The sequence below is a fragment of the Phyllobates terribilis genome, unplaced genomic scaffold (genome assembly GCF_046119375.1).
Source record: "Phyllobates terribilis strain yellow unplaced genomic scaffold, ASM4611937v1 Scaffold_5__5_contigs__length_657084704, whole genome shotgun sequence".
Classification (NCBI taxonomy): Eukaryota; Metazoa; Chordata; class Amphibia; order Anura; family Dendrobatidae; genus Phyllobates; species Phyllobates terribilis.
The window spans coordinates 353,829,357-353,849,924 of NW_027362765.1; positions in this window are offsets into that span (position 1 = coordinate 353,829,357).

The window sequence follows — 20,568 nt, forward strand, 5'->3', positions numbered from 1 at the left end:
GATACTGCGCTGCACGCTGAGCGTTACCTCTGATACAACAGTACACGCCGAGCGTTACCTCAGATACAATGCTGCACGCCGAGCGTTACCTCAGATACAGCGCTGCCCGCTGAGCGTTACCTCAGATACAACAGTACACGCCGAGCGTTACCTCAGATACAACGCTGCACACCGATCGTTACCTCAGATACAACTCTGCACGCTGAGCGTTACCTCAGATACAACGCTGCACGCCCAGCGTTACCTCAGATACAACGCTGCACGCCGAGAGTTACCTCAGATACAACGCTGCACGTTACACGCCGAGCTTTACCTCAGATACAACAGTTCATGCCGAGCGTTACCTCAGATACAACAGTACACGCCGAGCTTTACCTCAGATACAGCGCTGCACGCTGAGTGTTACCTCAGATACAGCGCTCAACGCCGAGCGTTACCTCAGATACAACAGTACACGCCGAGCGTTGCCTCAGATACAACTCTGCATGCTGAGCGTTACCTCAGATACAGCGCTGCACGCCAAGCGTTACCTCAGATACGCGCCGGGCGTTACCTCAGATACAACGCTGCATGCCGAGTTTTACCTCAGATACAGCGCTGCACGCAGAGCGTTACCTCAGATAAGCGCCGAGCTTTACCTCAGATACAACAGTACACGCCGAGCTTTACCTCAGATACAACGCTGCACACCGAGCGTTAACTCAGATACAACACTGCACGCCGAGCGTTACCTCAGTTACAACGCTGCAACCTGAGCGTTACCTCATATACAGCGCTGCACGCTGAGCGTTACCTCAGATACAGCGCTGCACTTTGAGCGTTACCTCAGATACAACAGTACACGCTGAGCGTTAGCTCAGATACATTGCTGCATGCTGAGCGTTACCTTAGATACAACGCTGCATGCCGAGCGTTACCTCAGATACAACAGTACACGCCGAGCGTTACCTCAGATACAACAGTACACGCCGAGCGTTACCTCAGATACAACGCTGCATGCTGAGCGTTACCTAAGATACAACGCTGCATACTGAGCGTTACCTCAGATACAACGCTGCACGCCGAGCATTACCTGAGATAAAACGCTGCACGCTGAGCGTTACCTCAGATACAACAGTACACGCCGAGCGTTACCTCAAATACAGCGCTGCACGCTGAGCGTTACCTCAGATACAACAGTACACGCCGAGCGTTACCTCAGATACAACAGTACACGCCAAGTGTTACCTCAGATACAATGCTGCACACCGAGCGTTACCGCAGATACAACGCTGCACGCCGAGCGTTACCTCAGATACAACGCTGCACGCTGAGCGTTACCTCAGATACTGCGCTGCACGCTGAGCGTTACCTCAGATACTGCGCTGCACACTGAGCGTTACCTCTGATACAACAGTACACGCCGAGCGTTACCTCAGATACAATGCTGCACGCCGAGCGTTACCTCAGATACAGCGCTGCCCGCTGAGCGTTACCTCAGATACAACAGTACACGCCGAGCGTTACCTCAGATACAACGCTGCACACCGATCGTTACCTCAGATACAACTCTGCACGCTGAGCGTTACCTCAGATACAACGCTGCACGCCCAGCGTTACCTCAGATACAACGCTGCAAGCCGAGAGTTACCTCAGATACAACGCTGCACGTTACACGCCGAGCTTTACCTCAGATACAACAGTTCATGCCGAGCGTTACCTCAGATACAACAGTACACGCCGAGCTTTACCTCAGATACAGCGCTGCACGCTGAGTGTTACCTCAGATACAGCGCTCAACGCCGAGCGTTACCTCAGATACAACAGTACACGCCGAGCGTTGCCTCAGATACAACTCTGCATGCTGAGCGTTACCTCAGATACAGCGCTGCACGCCAAGCGTTACCTCAGATACGCGCCGGGCGTTACCTCAGATACAACGCTGCATGCCGAGTTTTACCTCAGATACAGCGCTGCACGCAGAGCGTTACCTCAGATAAGCGCCGAGCTTTACCTCAGATACAACAGTACACGCCGAGCTTTACCTCAGATACAACGCTGCACACCGAGCGTTAACTCAGATACAACACTGCACGCCGAGCGTTACCTCAGTTACAACGCTGCAACCTGAGCGTTACCTCATATACAGCGCTGCACGCTGAGCGTTGCTTCAGATACAGCGCTGCACTTTGAGCGTTACCTCAGATACAACAGTACACGCTGAGCGTTAGCTCAGATACATTGCTGCATGCTGAGCGTTACCTTAGATACAACGCTGCATGCCGAGCGTTACCTCAGATACAACAGTACACGCCGAGCGTTACCTCAGATACAACAGTACACGCCGAGCGTTACCTCAGATACAACGCTGCATGCTGAGCGTTACCTGAGATACAACGCTGCATGCTGAGCCTTACCTCAGATACAACGCTGCACGCCGAGCATTACCTGAGATACAACGCTGCACGCTGAGCGTTACCTCAGATACAACAGTACACGCCGAAAGTTACCTCAGATACAACGCTGCACGCCGAGCGTTACCTCAAATACAGCGCTGCACGCTGAGCGTTACCTCAGATACAACAGTACACGCCGAGCGTTACCTCAGATACAACGCTGCACGCCGAGCGTTACCTCAGATACAACACTGCACGCCCAGCGTTACCTCAGATACAACGCTGCATGCCGAGCATTACCTCAGATACAACGCTGCACGCCGAGCGTTACCTCAGATACAACAGTACACGCCTAGCTTTACCTCAGATACAACAGTACACGCCGAGCTTTACCTCAGATACAGCGCTGCACGCTAAGCGTTACCTCAGATACAACAGTACACGCCGAGCGTTATCTCAGATACAACGCTGCATGCTGAGCGCTACCTCAGATACAACGCTGCACGTCGAGCGTTACCTCAGATACAACGCTACACGCCGAGCGTTACCTCAGATACAACAGTACACGCCGAGCGTTACCTCAGATACAAAGCTGCATGCTGTGCATTACCTCAGATACAACGCTGCACGCCGAGCGTTACCTCAGATACACGCCGAGCGTTACCTCAGATACAATGCTTCACGCCGAGTGTTACCTCAGATACAACGCTGCACGCTGATCTTTACCTCAGATACAGCGCTGCACTCAGAGCGTTACCACAGATATAACGCTGCACGCTGAGCGTTACCTCAGATACAACGCTGCACACTGAGCGTTACCTCAGATACAACGCTGCACGCTGAGCGTTACCTCAGATACAACGCTGCACGCTGACCGTTACCTCAGATACAACGCTGCACGCTGACCGTTACCACAGATACAACGCTGCACGCTGACCGTTACCTCAGATACAACGCTGCACGCTGACCGTTACCTCAGATACAACAGTACATGCCGAGCATTACCTCAAAGACAACACTGCACGCCGAGCGTTACCTCAGATACAACGCTGCACGCCGAGCATTACCTCAGATACAACACTGCACGCCGAGCGTTACCTCAGATACAACGCTGCACGCCGAGCGTTACCTCAGATACAACAGTACACGCCGAGCGTTACCTCAGATATAACGCTGCACGCTGAGCGTTACCTCAGATTCAACGCTGCACGCCGAGCTTTACCTCAGATACGCGCCGAGCGTTACCTCAGATACAACGCTTCACGCCGAGTGTTACCTCAGATACAACGCTGCATGCTGATCTTTACCTCAGATACAGCGCTGCACGCAGAGCGTTACCTCAGATACAACGCTGCACGCTGAGCGTTACCTCAGATACAACGCTGCACGCTGAGCGTTACCTCAGATACAACGCTGCACGATGAGCGTTACCTCTGATAAAACGCTGCACGCCGAGCGTTACCTCAGATACAACAGTACACGCCGAGCGTTACCTCAGATACAATGCTGCACGCCGAGCGTTACCTCAGATACAACAGTACACGCCGAGTGTTACTTCAGATACAGCGCTGCACGCTGAGCGTTATCTCAGATACAGCGCTGCACGCTGAGGGTTACCTCCGATACAACAGTACACGCCGAGCATTACCTGAGATACAACGCTGCATGCTGAGCGTTACCTCAGATACAACGCTGCACGCCGAGCGTTACCTCAGATACGCGCCGAGCGTTACCTCAGATACAACGCTGCATGCCGAGTGTTACCTCAGATACAACGCTGCACGCTGAGCTTTAACTCAGATACAGCGCTGCACGCAGAGCGTTACCTCAGATACAACAGTACACGCCGAGCGTTACCTCAGATGCAACGCTGCACGCCGAGCGTTACCTCAGATACAACAGTACACGCAGAGCCTTACCTCAGATACAACAGTACACGCCCAGCGTTACCTCAGATACAACGCTTTATGCCGAGCATTACCTCAGATACAACGCTGCACGCCGAGCGTTACCTCAGATACAACAGTACACGCCTAGCTTTACCTCAGATACAACAGTACACGCCGAGCTTTACCTCAGATACAGCGCTGCACGCTAAGCGTTACCTCAGATACAACAGTACACGACGAGCGTTATCTCAGATACAACGCTGCATGCTGAGCGTTACCTCAGATACAAGGCTGCACGTCGAGCGTTACCTCAGATACAACGCTACACGCCGAACGTTACCTCAGATACAACAGTACACGCCGAGAGTTACCTCAGATACAAACCGGCACGCTGTGCATTACCTCAGATACAACGCTGCACGCCGAGCGTTACCTCAGATACACGCCGAGCGTTACCTCAGAAACAATGCTTCACGCCGAGTGTTACCTCAGATACAACGCTGCACGCTGATCTTTACCTCAGATACAGCGCTGCACTCAGAGCGTTACCACAGATACAACGCTGCACGCTGAGCGTTACCTCAGATACAACGCTGCACGCTGAGCGTTACCTCAGATACAACGCTGCACGCTGAGCGTTACCTCAGATACAACGCTGCACGCTGACCGTTACCTCAGATACAACGCTGCACGCTGACCGTTACCTCAGATACAACGCTGCACGCTGACCGTTACCTCAGATACAACGCTGCACGCTGACCGTTACCTCAGATACAACAGTACACGCCGAGCGTTACCTCAGATACAACAGTACATGCCGAGCATTACCTCAAAGACAACACTGCACGCCGAGCGTTACCTCAGATACAACGCTGCACGCCGAGCATTACCTCAGATACAACACTGCACGCCGAGCGTTACCTCAGATACAACGCTGCACGCCGAGCGTTACCTCAGATACAACAGTACACGCCGAGCGTTACCTCAGATATAACGCTGCACGCTGAGCGTTATCTCAGATTCAACGCTGCACGCCGAGCGTTACCTCAGATACGCGCCGAGCGTTACCTCAGATACAACGCTTCACGCCGAGTGTTACCTCAGATACAACGCTGCACGCTGATCTTTACCTCAGATACAGCGCTGCACGCAGAGCGTTACCTCAGATACAACGCTGCACGCCGAGCGTTACCTCAGATACAACACTGCACGCCGAGCGTTACCTCAGACACAACGCTGCACGCCGAGCATTACCTCAGATACAACACTGCACGCCGAGCGTTACCTCAGATACAACGCTGCACGCCGAGCGTTACCTCAGATACAACAGTACACGCCGAGCGTTACCTCAGATATAACGCTGCACGCTGAGCGTTACCTCAGATTCAACGCTGCACGCCGAGCGTTACCTCAGATATGCGCCGAGCGTTACCTCAGATACAACGCTTCACGCCGAGTGTTACCTCAGATACAACGCTGCACGCTGATCTTTACCTCAGATACAGCGCTGCACGCAGAGCGTTACCTCAGATACAACGCTGCACGCTGAGCGTTACCTCAAATACAACGCTGCACGCTGAGCGTTACCTCAGATACAACGCTGCACGATGAGCGTTACCTCTGATGCAACGCTGCACGCCGAGCGTTACCTCAGATACAACAGTACACGCCGAGCGTTACCTCAGATACAATGCTGCACGCCGAGCGTTACCTCAGATACAACAGTACACGCCGAGTGTTACTTCAGATACAGCGCTGCACGCTGAGCGTTATCTCAGATACAGCGCTGCACGCTGAGCGTTACCTCCGATACAACAGTACACGCCGAGCATTACCTGAGATACAACGCTGCATGCTGAGCGTTACCTCAGATACAACGCTGCACGCCGAGCGTTACCTCAGATACGCGCCGAGCGTTACCTCAGATACAACGCTGCATGCCGAGTGTTACCTCAGATACAACGCTGCACGCAGAGCGTTACCTCAGATACAACAGTACACGCCGAGCGTTACCTCAGATACAACGCTGCACGCCGAGCGTTACCTCAGATACAACAGTACACGCAGAGCCTTACCTCAGATACAACAGTACACGCCGAGCGTTACCTCAGATACAATGCTGCACGCCGAGCGTTACCTCAGATACAAAGCTGCACGCCGAGCGTTACCTCAGATACAACGCTGCACGCCGAGCGTTACATCAGATACAACAGTACACGCCGAGCGTTACCTCAGATACAACAGTACACGCAGAGCGTTACCTCAGATACAGCGCTGCATGCTGAGCGTTACCTCAGATACAACGCTGCACTCCGAGCGTTACCTCAGATACGCGCCGAGCGTTACCTCAGATACAACGCTGCATGCCGAGTTTTACCTCAGATACAGCGCTGCACGCAGATCGTTACCTCAGATAAGCGCCGAGCGTTACCTCAGATACAACGCTGCACACCGAGTGTTACCTCAGATACAACGCTGCACACCGAGCGTTACCTCAGATACAGCGCTGCCCGCTGAGCGTTACCTCAAATACAACAGTACACGCCAAGCTTTACCTCAGATACAACGCTGCACGCCGAGCGTTACCTCAGATACAACACTGCACGCCCAGCGTTACCTCAGATACAACACTGCACGCCCAGCGTTACCTCAGATACAACACTGCACGCCCAGCGTTACCTCAGATACAACGCTGCACGCCGAGCGTTACCTCAGATACAACTCTGCAACCTGAGCGTTACCTCATATACAGCGCTGCACGCTGAGCGTTACCTCAGATACAGCGCTGCACTTTGAGCGTTACCTCAGATACAACCGTACACGCTGAGCGTTAGCTCAGATACATTGCTGCATGCTGAGCGTTACCTTAGATACAACTCTGCATGCCGAGCGTTACCTCAGATACAACAGTACACGCCGAGAGTTACCTCAGATACAACAGTACACGCCGAGCGTTACCTCAGATACAACGCTGCATGCTGAGCGTTACCTCAGATACAACGCTGCACGCCGAGCATTACCTGAGATACAACGCTGCACGCTGAGCGTTACCTCAGATACAACAGTACACGCCGAAAGTTACCTCAGATACAACGCTGCACGCCGAGCGTTACCTCAGATACAGCGCTGCACGCTGAGCGTTACCTCAGATACAACAGTACACGCCGAGCGTTACCTCAGATACAACGCTGCACGCCGAGCGTTACCTCAGATACAACACTGCACGCCCAGCGTTACCTCAGATACAACGTTGCATGCCGAGCATTACCTCAGATACAACGCTGCACGCCGAGCGTTACCTCAGATACAACAGTACACGCCTAGCTTTACCTCAGATACAACAGTACACGCCGAGCTTTACCTCAGATACAGCGCTGCACGCTAAGCGTTACCTCAGATACAACAGTACACGCCGAGCGTTATCTCAGATACAACGCTGTATGCTGAGCGTTACCTCAGATACAACGCTGCACGTCGAGCGTTACCTCAGATACAACGCTACACGCCGAGCGTTACCTCAGATACAACAGTACACGCAGAGCGTTACCTCAGATACAAAGCTGCACGCTGTGCATTACCTCAGATACAACGCTGCACGCCGAGCGTTACCTCAGATACGCGCCGAGCGTTACCTCAGATACAATGCTTCACGCCGAGTGTTACCTCAGATACAACGCTGCACGCTGATCTTTACCTCAGATACAGCGCTGCACTCAGAGAGTAACCACAGATACAACGCTGCACGCTGAGCGTTACCTCAGATACAACGCTGCACGCTGAGCGTTACCTCAGATACAACGCTGCACGCTGACCACTACATCAGACACAACAGTACACGCCGAGCGTTACCTCAGATACAACAGTACACGCCGAGCGTTACCTCAGATACAACAGTACATGACGAGCATTACCTCAAAGACAAGGCTGCACGCCGAGCGTTACCTCAGATACAACGCTGCACGCCGAGCATTACCTCAGATACAACACTGCACGCCAAGCGTTCCCTCAGATACAACGCTGCACGCCGAGCGTTACCTCAGATACAACAGTACACGCCGAGCGTTACCTCTGATATAACGCTGCACGCTGAGCGTTACCTCAGATTCAACGCTGCACGCCGAGCGTTACCTCAGATACGCGCCGAGCGTTACCTCAGATACAACGCTTCACGCCGAGTGTTACCTCAGATACAATGCTGCACGCTGATCTTTACCTCAGATACAGCGCTGCACGCAGAGCGTTACCTCAGATACAACGCTGCACGCTGAGCGTTACCTCAGATACCACGCTGCACGCTGAGCGTTACCTCAGATACAACGCTGCACGATGAGCGTTACCTCTGATACAACGCTGCACACCGAGCGTTACCTCAAATACAACAGTACACGCCGAGCGTTACCTCAGATACAACGCTGCACGCCGAGCGTTACCTCAGATACAACAGTACACACCGAGCGTTACCTCAGATACAATGCTGCACGCCGAGCGTTACCTCAGATACAACGCTGCACGCCAAACGTTACCTCAGATACAGCGCTGCCCGCTGAGCTTTACCTCAGATACAACAATACACGCCGAGCGTTACCTCAGATACAATGCTGCACACCGAGCGTTACCTCAGATACAACAGTACATGCCGAGCGTTACCTCAGATACAACACTGCACGCCCAGCGTTACCTCAGATACAACGCTGCACGCCGAAAGTTACCTCAGATACAACGCTGAACGCCGAGAGTTACCTTAGATACAACAGTACACGCCGAGCTTTACCTCAGATACAACAGTACACGCCGAGCGTTACCTCAGATACAACGCTGCACGCTGAGCGTTACCTCAGATACAACGCTGCACGCCGAGCGTTACCTCAGATACAACGCTGCACGCCTACCGTTACCTCAGATACAACAGTACACGCCGAGCGTTACCTCAGATACAATGCTGCACTCCGAGCGTTACCTCAGATACAACGCTGCACGCTGAGCGTTACCTCAGATACAGCGCTGCACGCTGAGCGTTACCTCAGATACAACAGTACACGCCGAGCGTTACCTTAGATACAACGGTGCACGCCGAGCATTACCTCAGATACAACACTGCTCGCCGAGCGTTACCTCAGATACAACGCTGCACGCCAAGCGTTACCTCAGATACGTGCCGAGCGTTACCTCAGATACAACGCTGCACGCTGATCTTTACCTCAGATACAACACTGCATGCTGAGCGTTACCTCAGATACAGCGCTGAACGCCGAGCGTTACCTCAGATACAACAGTACACGCCGAGCGTTACCTCAGATACAACACTGCAAGCCCAGTGTTACCTCAGATACAACGCTGCACGCCGAGCGTTACCTCAGATACAACGCTGCACGCTGAGTGTTACCTCAGATACAGCGCTGAACGCCGAGCGTTACCTCAGATACAGCAGTACACGCCGAGCTTTACCTCAGATACAACAGTACACGCCGAGCGTTACCTCAGATACAATGCTGCACGCTGAGTGATACCTCAGATACAACGCTGCACGCCGAGCGTTACCTCAGATACAACGCTGCACGCCGAGCGTTACCTCAGATACAACAGTTCACGCCGAGCGTTACCTCAGATACAATGCTGCACGCCGAGCGTTACCTCAGATACAACGCTGCACGCTGAGCGTTACTTCAGATACAGCGCTGCACGCTGAGCGTTACCTCAGATACAACAGTACACGCCGAGCGTTACCTCAGATACAATGATGTACACCGAGCGTTACCTCAGATACAACAGTACACGCCGAGCGTTACCTCAGATACAACACTGCACGCCCAGCTTTACCTCAGATACAACGCTGCACGCCGAGCGTTACCTCAGATACAACGCTGCACGCTGAGCGTTACCTCAGATACAGCGCTGATCGCCGAGCGTTACCTCAGATACAACAGTACACGCCGAGCGTTATCTCAGATACAACACTGCACGCCCAGCGTTACCTCAGATACAACGCTGCACGCCGAGCGTTACCTCAGATAAATCGCTGCACGCTGAGCGTTACCTCAGATACAGGGCTGAACACCGAGCGTTACCTCAGATACAACAGTACACGACGAGCTTTACCTCAGATACAACAGTACACGCCGAGCGTTACATCAGATACAACGCTGCACGCCGAGCGTTACCTCAGATACAATGCTACACGCCGAGCGTTACCTCAGATACAACAGTACACACCGAGCGTTACCTCAGATACAATGCTGCACGCCGAGTGTTACCTCAGATACAACGCTGCACGCTGAGCGTTACCTCAGATACAGTGCTGCACGCTGAGCGTTACCTCAGATAGAACAGTACACGCCGAGCGTTACCTCAGATACAACGCTGCATGCCGAGCATTACCTCAAATACAATGCTGCACGCTGAGCGTTACCTCAGAAACAACAGTACACGCCGAGCGTTACCTCAGATACAACAGTACACGCCGAGTGTTACCTCAGATACAATGCTGCACACCGAGCGTTACCGCAGATACAACGCTGCACGCCGAGCGTTACCGCAGATACAACGCTGCACGCTGAGCGTTACCTCAGATACTGCGCTGCACGCTGAGCGTTACCTCTGATACAACAGTACACGCCGAGCGTTACATCAGATACAATGCTGCACGCCGAGCGTTACCTCAGATACAACGCTGCACGCCGAGAGTTACCTCAGATACAACGCTGCACGTTACACGCCGAGCTTTACCTCAGATACAACAGTTCATGCCGAGCGTTACCTCAGATACAACAGTACACGCCGAGCTTTACCTCAGATACTGCGCTGCACGCTGAGTGTTACCTCAGATACAGCGCTGCACGCCGATCGTTACCTCAGATACAACAGTACACGCCGAGCGTTGCCTCAGATACAACGCTGCATGCTGAGCGTTACCTCAGATACAGCGCTGCACGCCAAGCGTTACCACAGATACGCGCCGGGCGTTACCTCAGATACAACGCTGCACGCTAAGCTTTACCTCAGATACAGCGCTGCGCGCATAGCGTTACCTCATATACAACAGTACACGCCGAGCGTTACCTCAGATACACTGCTGCACGCCGAGCGTTACCTCAGATACAACCCTGCACGCTGAGCGTTACCTCAGATACAGCGCTGCACGCTGAGCGTTACCTGAGATACAAAAGTACACGCCGAGCTTTACCTCAGATACAATGCTGGACACCGAGCGTTACCTCAGATACAACAGTACACGCCAAGCGTTACCTCAGATACAACACTGCACGCCCAGCGTTGCCTCAGATACAACGCTGCACGCCGAGCGTTACCTCAGATACAACGCTGCACGCCGAGCGTTACCTCAGATACAACAGTACACGCCGAGTGTTACCTCAGATACAACACTGCACGCCCAGTGTTACCTCAGATACAACGCTGCACGCCGAGCGCTACCTCAGATACAACGCTGCACGCTGAGTGTTACCTCAGATACAGCGCTGAACGCCGAGCGTTACCTCAGATACAGCAGTACACGCCAAGCGTTACCTCAGATACAACGCTGCACGCTGAGCGTTACCTCAGATACAATGCTGCACGCTGAGTGTTACCTCAGATACAACGCTGCACGCCGAGCGTTACCTCAGATACAACGCTGCACGCCGAGCGTTACCTCAGATACAACAGTTCACGCCGAGCGTTACCTCAGATACAATGCTGCACGCCGAGCGTTACCTCAGATACAACGCTGCACGCTGAGCGTTACCTCAGATACAGCGCTGCACGCTGAGCGTTACCTCAGATACAACAGTACACGCCGAGCGTTACTTCAGATACAACAGTACACGCCGAGCGTTACCTCAGATACAACACTGCACGCCCAGCTTTACCTCAGATACAACGCTGCACGCCGAGCGTTACCTCAGATACAACGCTGCACGCTGAGCGTTACCTCAGATACAGCGCTAATCGCCGAGCGTTACCTCAGATACAACAGTACACGCCGAGCGTTATCTCAGATACAACACTGCACGCCCAGCGTTACCTCAGATACAACGCTGCACGCCGAGCGTTACCTCAGATACAACGCTACACGCCGAGCGTTACCTCAGATACAACAGTACACACCGAGCGTTACCTCAGATACAATGCTGCACGCCGAGTGTTACCTCAGATACAACGCTGCACGCTGAGCGTTACCTCAGATACAGTGCTACACGCCGAGCGTTACCTCAGATACAACAGTACACGCCGAGCGTTACCTCAGATACAACTCTGCATGCTGAGCGTTACCTCAGATACAACGCTGCACGCCGAGCATTACCTCAAATACAACGCTGCACGCTGAGCGTTACCTCAGAAACAACAGTACACGCCGAGCGTTACCTCAGATACAACGCTACACGCCGAGCGTTATCTCAGATACAACGCTGCATGCTGAGCGTTACCGCAGATACAACGCTGCATGCTGAGCGTTACCTCAGATACTGCGCTGCACGCTGAGCGTTACCTCAGATACTGCGCTGCACGCTGAGCGTTACCTCTGATACAACAGTACACACCGAGCGTTACCTCAGATACAATGCTGCACGCCGAGCGTTACCTCAGATACAGCGCTGCCCGCTGAGCGTTACCTCAGATACAACAGTACACGCCGAGCGTTACCTCAGATACAACGCTGCACGCCGAGCGTTACCTCAGATACAACTCTGCACGCTGAGCGTTACCTCAGATACAACACTGCACGCCCAGCGTTACCTCAGATACAACGCTGCACGCCGAGCGTTACCTCAGATACAACGCTGCACGTTACACGCCGAGCTTTACCTCAGATACAACAGTTCATGCCGAGCGTTACCTCAGATACAACAGTACACGCCGAGCTTTACCTCAGATACAGCGCTGCACGCTGAGTGTTACCTCAGATACAGCGCTGCACGCCGAGCGTTACCTCAGATACAACAGTACACGCCGAGCGTTGCCTCAGATACAACGCTGCATGCTGAGCGTTACCTCAGATACAGCGCTGCACGCCAAGCGTTACCTCAGATACGCGCCGGGCGTTACCTCAGATACAACGCTGCACGCTGAGCTTTACCTCAGATACAGCGCTGCGCGCATAGCGTTACCTCATATACAACAGTACACGCCGAGCGTTACCTCAGATACAATGCTGCACGCCGAGCGTTACCTCAGATACAACGCTGCACGCTGAGCGTTACCTGAGATACAGCGCTGCACGCTGAGCGTTACCTGAGATACAAAAGTACACGCCGAGCTTTACCTCAGATACAATGCTGGACACCGAGCGTTACCTCAGATACAACAGTACACGCCAAGCGTTACCTCAGATACAACACTGCACGCCCAGCGTTGCCTCAGATACAACGCTGCACGCCGAGCTTTACCTCAGATACAACGCTGCACGCCGAGCGTTACCTCAGATACAACAGTACACGCCGAGTGTTACCTCAGATACAACGCTGCATGCTGAGCGTTACCTCAGATACAGCGCTGCACGCCAAGCGTTACCTCAGATACGCGCCGGGCGTTACCTCAGATACAACGCTGCACGCTGAGCTTTAATTCAGATACAGCGCTGCGCGCATAGCGTTACCTCAGATACAACAGTACACGCCGAGCGTTACCTCAGATACAACGCTGCACGCCGAGCGCTACCTCAGATACAACGCTGCACGCTGAGTGTTACCTCAGATACAGCGCTGAACGCCTAGCGTTACCTCAGATACAGCAGTACACGCCGAGCGTTACCTCAGATACAACGCTGCACGCTGAGCATTACCTCAGATACAATGCTGCACGCCGAGCATTACCTCAGATACGCGCTGAGCGTTACCTCAGATACAACGCTTCACGCCGAGTGTTAACTCAGATGCAACGCTGCGCGCTGAGCTTCACGTCAGATACAGCGCTGCACGCAGAGCCTTACCTCAGATACAACAGTACACGTCGAGCGTTACTTCAGATACAACAGTACACGCCGAGCGTTACCTCAGATACAACGCTGCACGCCGAGCATTACCTCAGATACAATGCTGCACGCCGAGCGTTACCTCAGATACAACAGTACACGCCGAGTGTTACTTCATATACAGCGCTGCACGCTGAGCGTTATCTCAGATACAGCGCTGCACGCTGAGCGTTACCTCCGATACAACAGTACACGCCGAGCATTACCTGAGATACAACGCTGCATGCTGAGCGTTACCTCAGATACAACCCTGCACGCCGAGCGTTACCTCAGATACGCGCCGAGCGTTACCTCTGATACAACGCTGCATGCCGAGTGTTACCTCAGATACAACATTGCACGCTGAGCTTTACCTCAGATACAGCGCTGCACGCAGAGCGTTACCTCAGATACAACAGTACACGCCGAGCGTTACCTCAGATACAACGCTGCACGCCGAGCGTTACCTCAGATACAACAGTACACGCAGAGCCTTACCTCAGATACAACGCTGCACGCCAAGCCTTACCTCAGATACAACTCTGCACGCTGAGCGTTACCTCAGATACAACGCTGCACGCCCAGCGTTACCTCAGATACAACGCTGCACGCCGAGAGATACCTCAGATACAACGCTGCACATTACACGCCGAGCTTTACCTCAGATACAACAGTTCATGCCGAGCGTTACCTCAGATACAACAGTACACGCCGAGCGTTACCTCAGATACAACGCTGCACGCCGAGCGTTACCTCAGAAACAACAGTACACGCAGACCCTTACCTCAGATACAACAGTACACGCTGAGCGTTACCTCAGATACAATGCTGCACGCCGAGCGTTACCTCAGATACAATGCTGCACGCCGAGCGTTACCTCAGATACAAAGCTGCACGCCGAGCGTTACCTCAGATACAACGCTGCACGCCGAGCGTTACCTCAGATACAATGCTGCACGCCGAGCGTTACCTCAGATACAACGCTGCACGCCGAGCGTTACCTCAGATACAAAGCTGCACGCCGAGCGTTACCTCAGATACAACGCTGCACGCCGAGCGTTACATCAGATACAACAGTACACACCGAGCATTACCTCAGATACAACAGTACACGCCGAGCGTTATCTCAGATACAACGCTGCATGCTGAGCGTTACCTCAGATACAACGCTGCACGTCGAGCGTTACCTCAGATACAACGCTACACGCCGAGCGTTACCTCAGATACAACAGTACACGCCGAGCGTTACCTCAGATACAAAGCTGCACGCTGTGCATTACCTCAGATACAACGCTGCACGCCGAGCGTTACCTCAGATACAATGCTTCACGCCGAGTGTTACCTCAGATACAACGCTGCACGCTGATCTTTACCTCAGATACAGCGCTGCACTCAGAGCGTTACCACAGATACAACGCTGCCCGCTGAGCGTTACCTCAGATACAACGCTGCACGCTGAGCGTTACCTCAGATACAACGCTGCACGCTGACCGTTACCTCAGACACAACAGTACACGCCGAGCGTTACCTCAGATACAACAGTACACGCCGAGTGTTACCCCAGATACAGCAGTACATGCCGAGCATTACCTCAAAGACAACGCTGCACGCCGAGCGTTACCTCAGATACAACGCTGCACGCCGAGCATTACCTCAGATACAACAGTACACGCCGAGCATTACCTCAAATACAACGCTGCACGCCGAGCGTTACCTCAGATACAACGCTGCACGCCGAGCGTTACCTCAGATACAACAGTACACACCGAGCGTTACCTCAGATATAACGCTGCACGCTGAGCGTTACCTCAGATTCAACGCTGCACGCCGAGCGTTACCTCAGATACGCGCCGAGCGTTACCTCAGATACAACGCTTCACGCCGAGTGTTACCTCAGATACAACGCTGCACGCTGATCTTTACCTCAGATACAGCGCTGCACGCATAGCGTTACCTCAGATACAACGCTGCACGCTGAGCGTTACCTCAGATACAACGCTGCACGCTGAGCGTTACCTCAGATACAGTGCTGCACGATGAGCGTTACCTCTGATACAACGCTGCACGCCGAGCGTTACCTCAGATACAACAGTACACGCCGAGCGTTACCTCAGATACAACGCTGCATGCTGAGCGTTACCTCAGATACAACGCTGCACGCCGAGCATTACCTCAAATACAACGCTGCACGCTGAGCGTTACCTCAGAAACAACAGTACACGCCGAGTGTTACCTCAGATACAATGCTGCACGCCAAGCGTTACCGCAGATACAGCGCTGCATGCCGAGCGTTACCTCAGATACAACGCTGCACGCTGAGCGTTACCTCAGATACTGCGCTGCATGCTGAGCGTTACCTCAGATACAGCGCTGCACGCTGAGCGTTACCTCAGATACAACAGTACACGCCGAGCGTTACCTCAGATACAATGCTGCACGCCGAGCGTTACCTCAGATACAGCGCTGCCCGCTGAGCGTTACCTCAGATACAACAGTACACACCGAGCGTTACCTCAGATACAACGCTGCACGCCGATCGTTACCTCAGATACAACTCTGCACGCTGAGCGTTACCTCAGATACAACGCTGCACGCCCAGCGTTACCTCAGATACAACGCTGCACGCCGAGAGTTACCTCAGATACAACGCTGCACGTTACACGCCGAGCTTTACCACAGATACAACAGTTCACGCCGAGCGTTACCTCAGATACAACAGTACACGCCGAGCTTTACCTCAGATACAGCGCTGCACGCTGAGTGTTACCTCAGATACAGCGCTGCTTGCCGAGCGTTACCTCAGATACAACAGTACACGCCGAGCGTTGCCTCAGATACAACGCTGCATGCTGAGCGTTACCTCAGATACAGCGCTGCACGCCAAGCGTTACCTCAGATACGCGCCGGGCGTTACCTCAGATACAACGCTGCACGCTGAGCTTTACCTCAGATACAGCGCTGCGCGCATAGCGTTACCTCAGATGCAACAGTACACGCCGAGCGTTACCTCAGATACAACACTGCACGCCCAGTGTTACCTCAGATACAACGCTGCACGCCAAGCGTTATCTCAGATACAACGCTGCACGCTGAGTGTTACCTCAGAAACAGCACTGAACGCCGAGCGTTACCTCAGATACAGCAGTACACGCCGAGCTTTACCTCAGATACAACAGTACACGCCGAGCGTTACCTCAGATACAATGCTGCACGCTGAGTGTTACCTCAGATACAACGCTGCACGCCGAGCGTTACCTCAGATACAACGCTGCACGTCGAGCGTTACCTCAGATACAACAGTTCACGCCGAGCGTTACCTCAGATACAATGCTGCACGCCGAGCGTTACCTCAGATACAACGCTGCACGCTGAGCGTTACCTCAGATACAGCGCTGCACGCTGAGCGTTACCTCAGATACAGCGCTGCACGCTGAGCGTTACCTCAGATACAACAGTACACGCCGAGCGTTACCTCAGATACAGCGCTGAACACCGAGCGTTACCTCAGATACAACAGTACACGCCGAGCTTTACCTCAGATACAACAGTACACGCCGAGCGTTACCTCAGATACAACGCTGCACGCCGAGCGTTACCTCAGATACAACGCTACACGCCGAGCGTTACCTCAGATACAACAGTACACACCGAGCGTTACCTCAGATACAATGCTGCACGCCGAGTGTTACCTCAGATACAACGCTGCACGCTGAGCGTTACCTCAGATACAGTGCTGCACGCTGAGCATTACCTCAGATACAACAGTACACGCCGAGCGTTACCTCAGATACAACGCTGCATGCTGAGCGTTACCTCAGATACAACGCTGCACGCCGAGCATTACCTCAAATACAACGCTGCACGCTGAGCGTTACCTCAGAAACAACAGTACACGCCGAGTGTTACCTCAGATACAATGCTGCACGCCAAGCGTTACCGCAGATACAGCGCTGCATGCCGAGCGTTACCTCAGATACAACGCTGCACGCTGAGCGTTACCTCAGATACTGCGCTGCATGCTGAGCGTTACCTCAGATACAGCGCTGCACGCTGAGCGTTACCTCAGATACAACAGTACACGCCGAGCGTTACCTCAGATACAATGCTGCACGCCGAGCGTTACCTCAGATACAGCGCTGCCCGCTGAGCGTTACCTCAGATACAACAGTACACACCGAGCGTTACCTCAGATACAACGCTGCACGCCGATCGTTACCTCAGATACAACTCTGCACGCTGAGCGTTACCTCAGATACAACGCTGCACGCCCAGCGTTACCTCAGATACAACGCTGCACGCCGAGAGTTACCTCAGATACAACGCTGCACGTTACACGCCGAGCTTTACCACAGATACAACAGTTTACGCCGAGCGTTACCTCAGATACAACAGTACACGCCGAGCTTTACCTCAGATACAGCGCTGCACGCTGAGTGTTACCTCAGATACAGCGCTGCTTGCCGAGCGTTACCTCAGATACAACAGTACACGCCGAGCGTTGCCTCAGATACAACGCTGCATGCTGAGCGTTACCTCAGATACAGCGCTGCACGCCAAGCGTTACCTCAGATACGCGCTGGGCGTTACCTCAGATACAACGCTGCACGCTGAGCTTTACCTCAGATACAGCGCTGCGCGCATAGCGTTACCTCAGATGCAACAGTACACGCCGAGCGTTACCTCAGATACAACGCTGCACGCCGAGCTTTACTCAGATACAGCGCAGCACGCTGAGTTACCTCAGATACAACGCTGCACACCGAGCGTTACCTCAGATACAACGCTGCACGCCGAGCGTTACCTCAGATACAACGCTGCACGCCGAGCGTTACCTCAGATACAACAGTACACGCCAAGCGTTACCTCAGATACAACGCTGCACGCCGAGCGTTACCTCAGATACAATGCTGCACGCCGAGCGTTACCTCAGATACAACAGTACACGCCGAGCGTTACCTCAGATACGACGCTGAACGCCAAGCGTTACCTCAGATACAACAGTACACGCCGAGCTTTACCTCAGATACAGCGCTGCACGCTGAGTGTTACCTCAGATACAGCGCTGCTTGCCGAGCGTTACCTCAGATACAACAGTACACGCCGAGCGTTGCCTCAGATACAACGCTGCATGCTGAGCGTTACCTCAGATACAGCGCTGCACGCCAAGCGTTACCTCAGATACGCGCTGGGCGTTACCTCAGATACAACGCTGCACGCTGAGCTTTACCTCAGATACAGCGCTGCGCGCATAGCGTTACCTCAGATGCAACAGTACACGCCGAGCGTTACCTCAGATACAACGCTGCACGCCGAGCTTTACTCAGATACAGCGCAGCACGCTGAGTTACCTCAGATACAACGCTGCACACCGAGCGTTACCTCAGATACAACGCTGCACGCCGAGCGTTACCTCAGATACAACGCTGCACGCCGAGCGTTACCTCAGATACAACAGTACACGCCAAGCGTTACCTCAGATACAACGCTGCACGCCGAGCGTTACCTCAGATACAATGCTGCACGCCGAGCGTTACCTCAGATACAACAGTACACGCCGAGCGTTACCTCAGATACGACGCTGCACGCCCAGCGTTACCTCAGATACAACGCTGCACGCCGAGAGTTACCTCAGATACAACGCTGCACGTTACACGCCGAGCTTTACCACAGATACACCAGTACACGCCGAGCTTTACCTCAGATACAGCGCTGCACGCTGAGTGTTACCTCAGATACAGCGCTGCTTGCCGAGCGTTACCTCAGATACAACAGTACACGCCGAGCGTTGCCTCAGATACAACGCTGCACGCCAAGCGTTACCTCAGATACAGCGCTGCACGCCAAGCGTTACCTCAGATACGCGCCGGGCGTTACCTCAGATACAACGCTGCACGCTGAGCTTTACCTCAGATACAGCGCTGCGCGCATAGCGTTACCTCAGATGCAACAGTACACGTCGAGCGTTACCTCAGATACAACGCTGCACGCCGAGCTTTACTCAGATACAGCGCAGCACGCTGAGTTACCTCAGATACAACGCTGCACACCGAGCGTTACCTCAGATACAACGCTGCACGCTGACCGTTACCTCAGATACAACGCTGCACTCTGAGCGTTACCTCTGATACAACACTGCACGCCGAGCGTTACCTCAGATACGCGCTGAGCGTTACCTCAGATACAACGCTGCACGCCGAGCGTTACCTCAGATGCAACGCTGCACGCCGAGCGTTACCTCAGATACAACGCTGCACGCCGAGCGTTACCTCAGATACAACAGTACATGTCGAGCGTTACCTCAGATACAACAGTACACACCGAGCGTTACCTCAGATACAACAGTACACTCCGAGCGTTACCT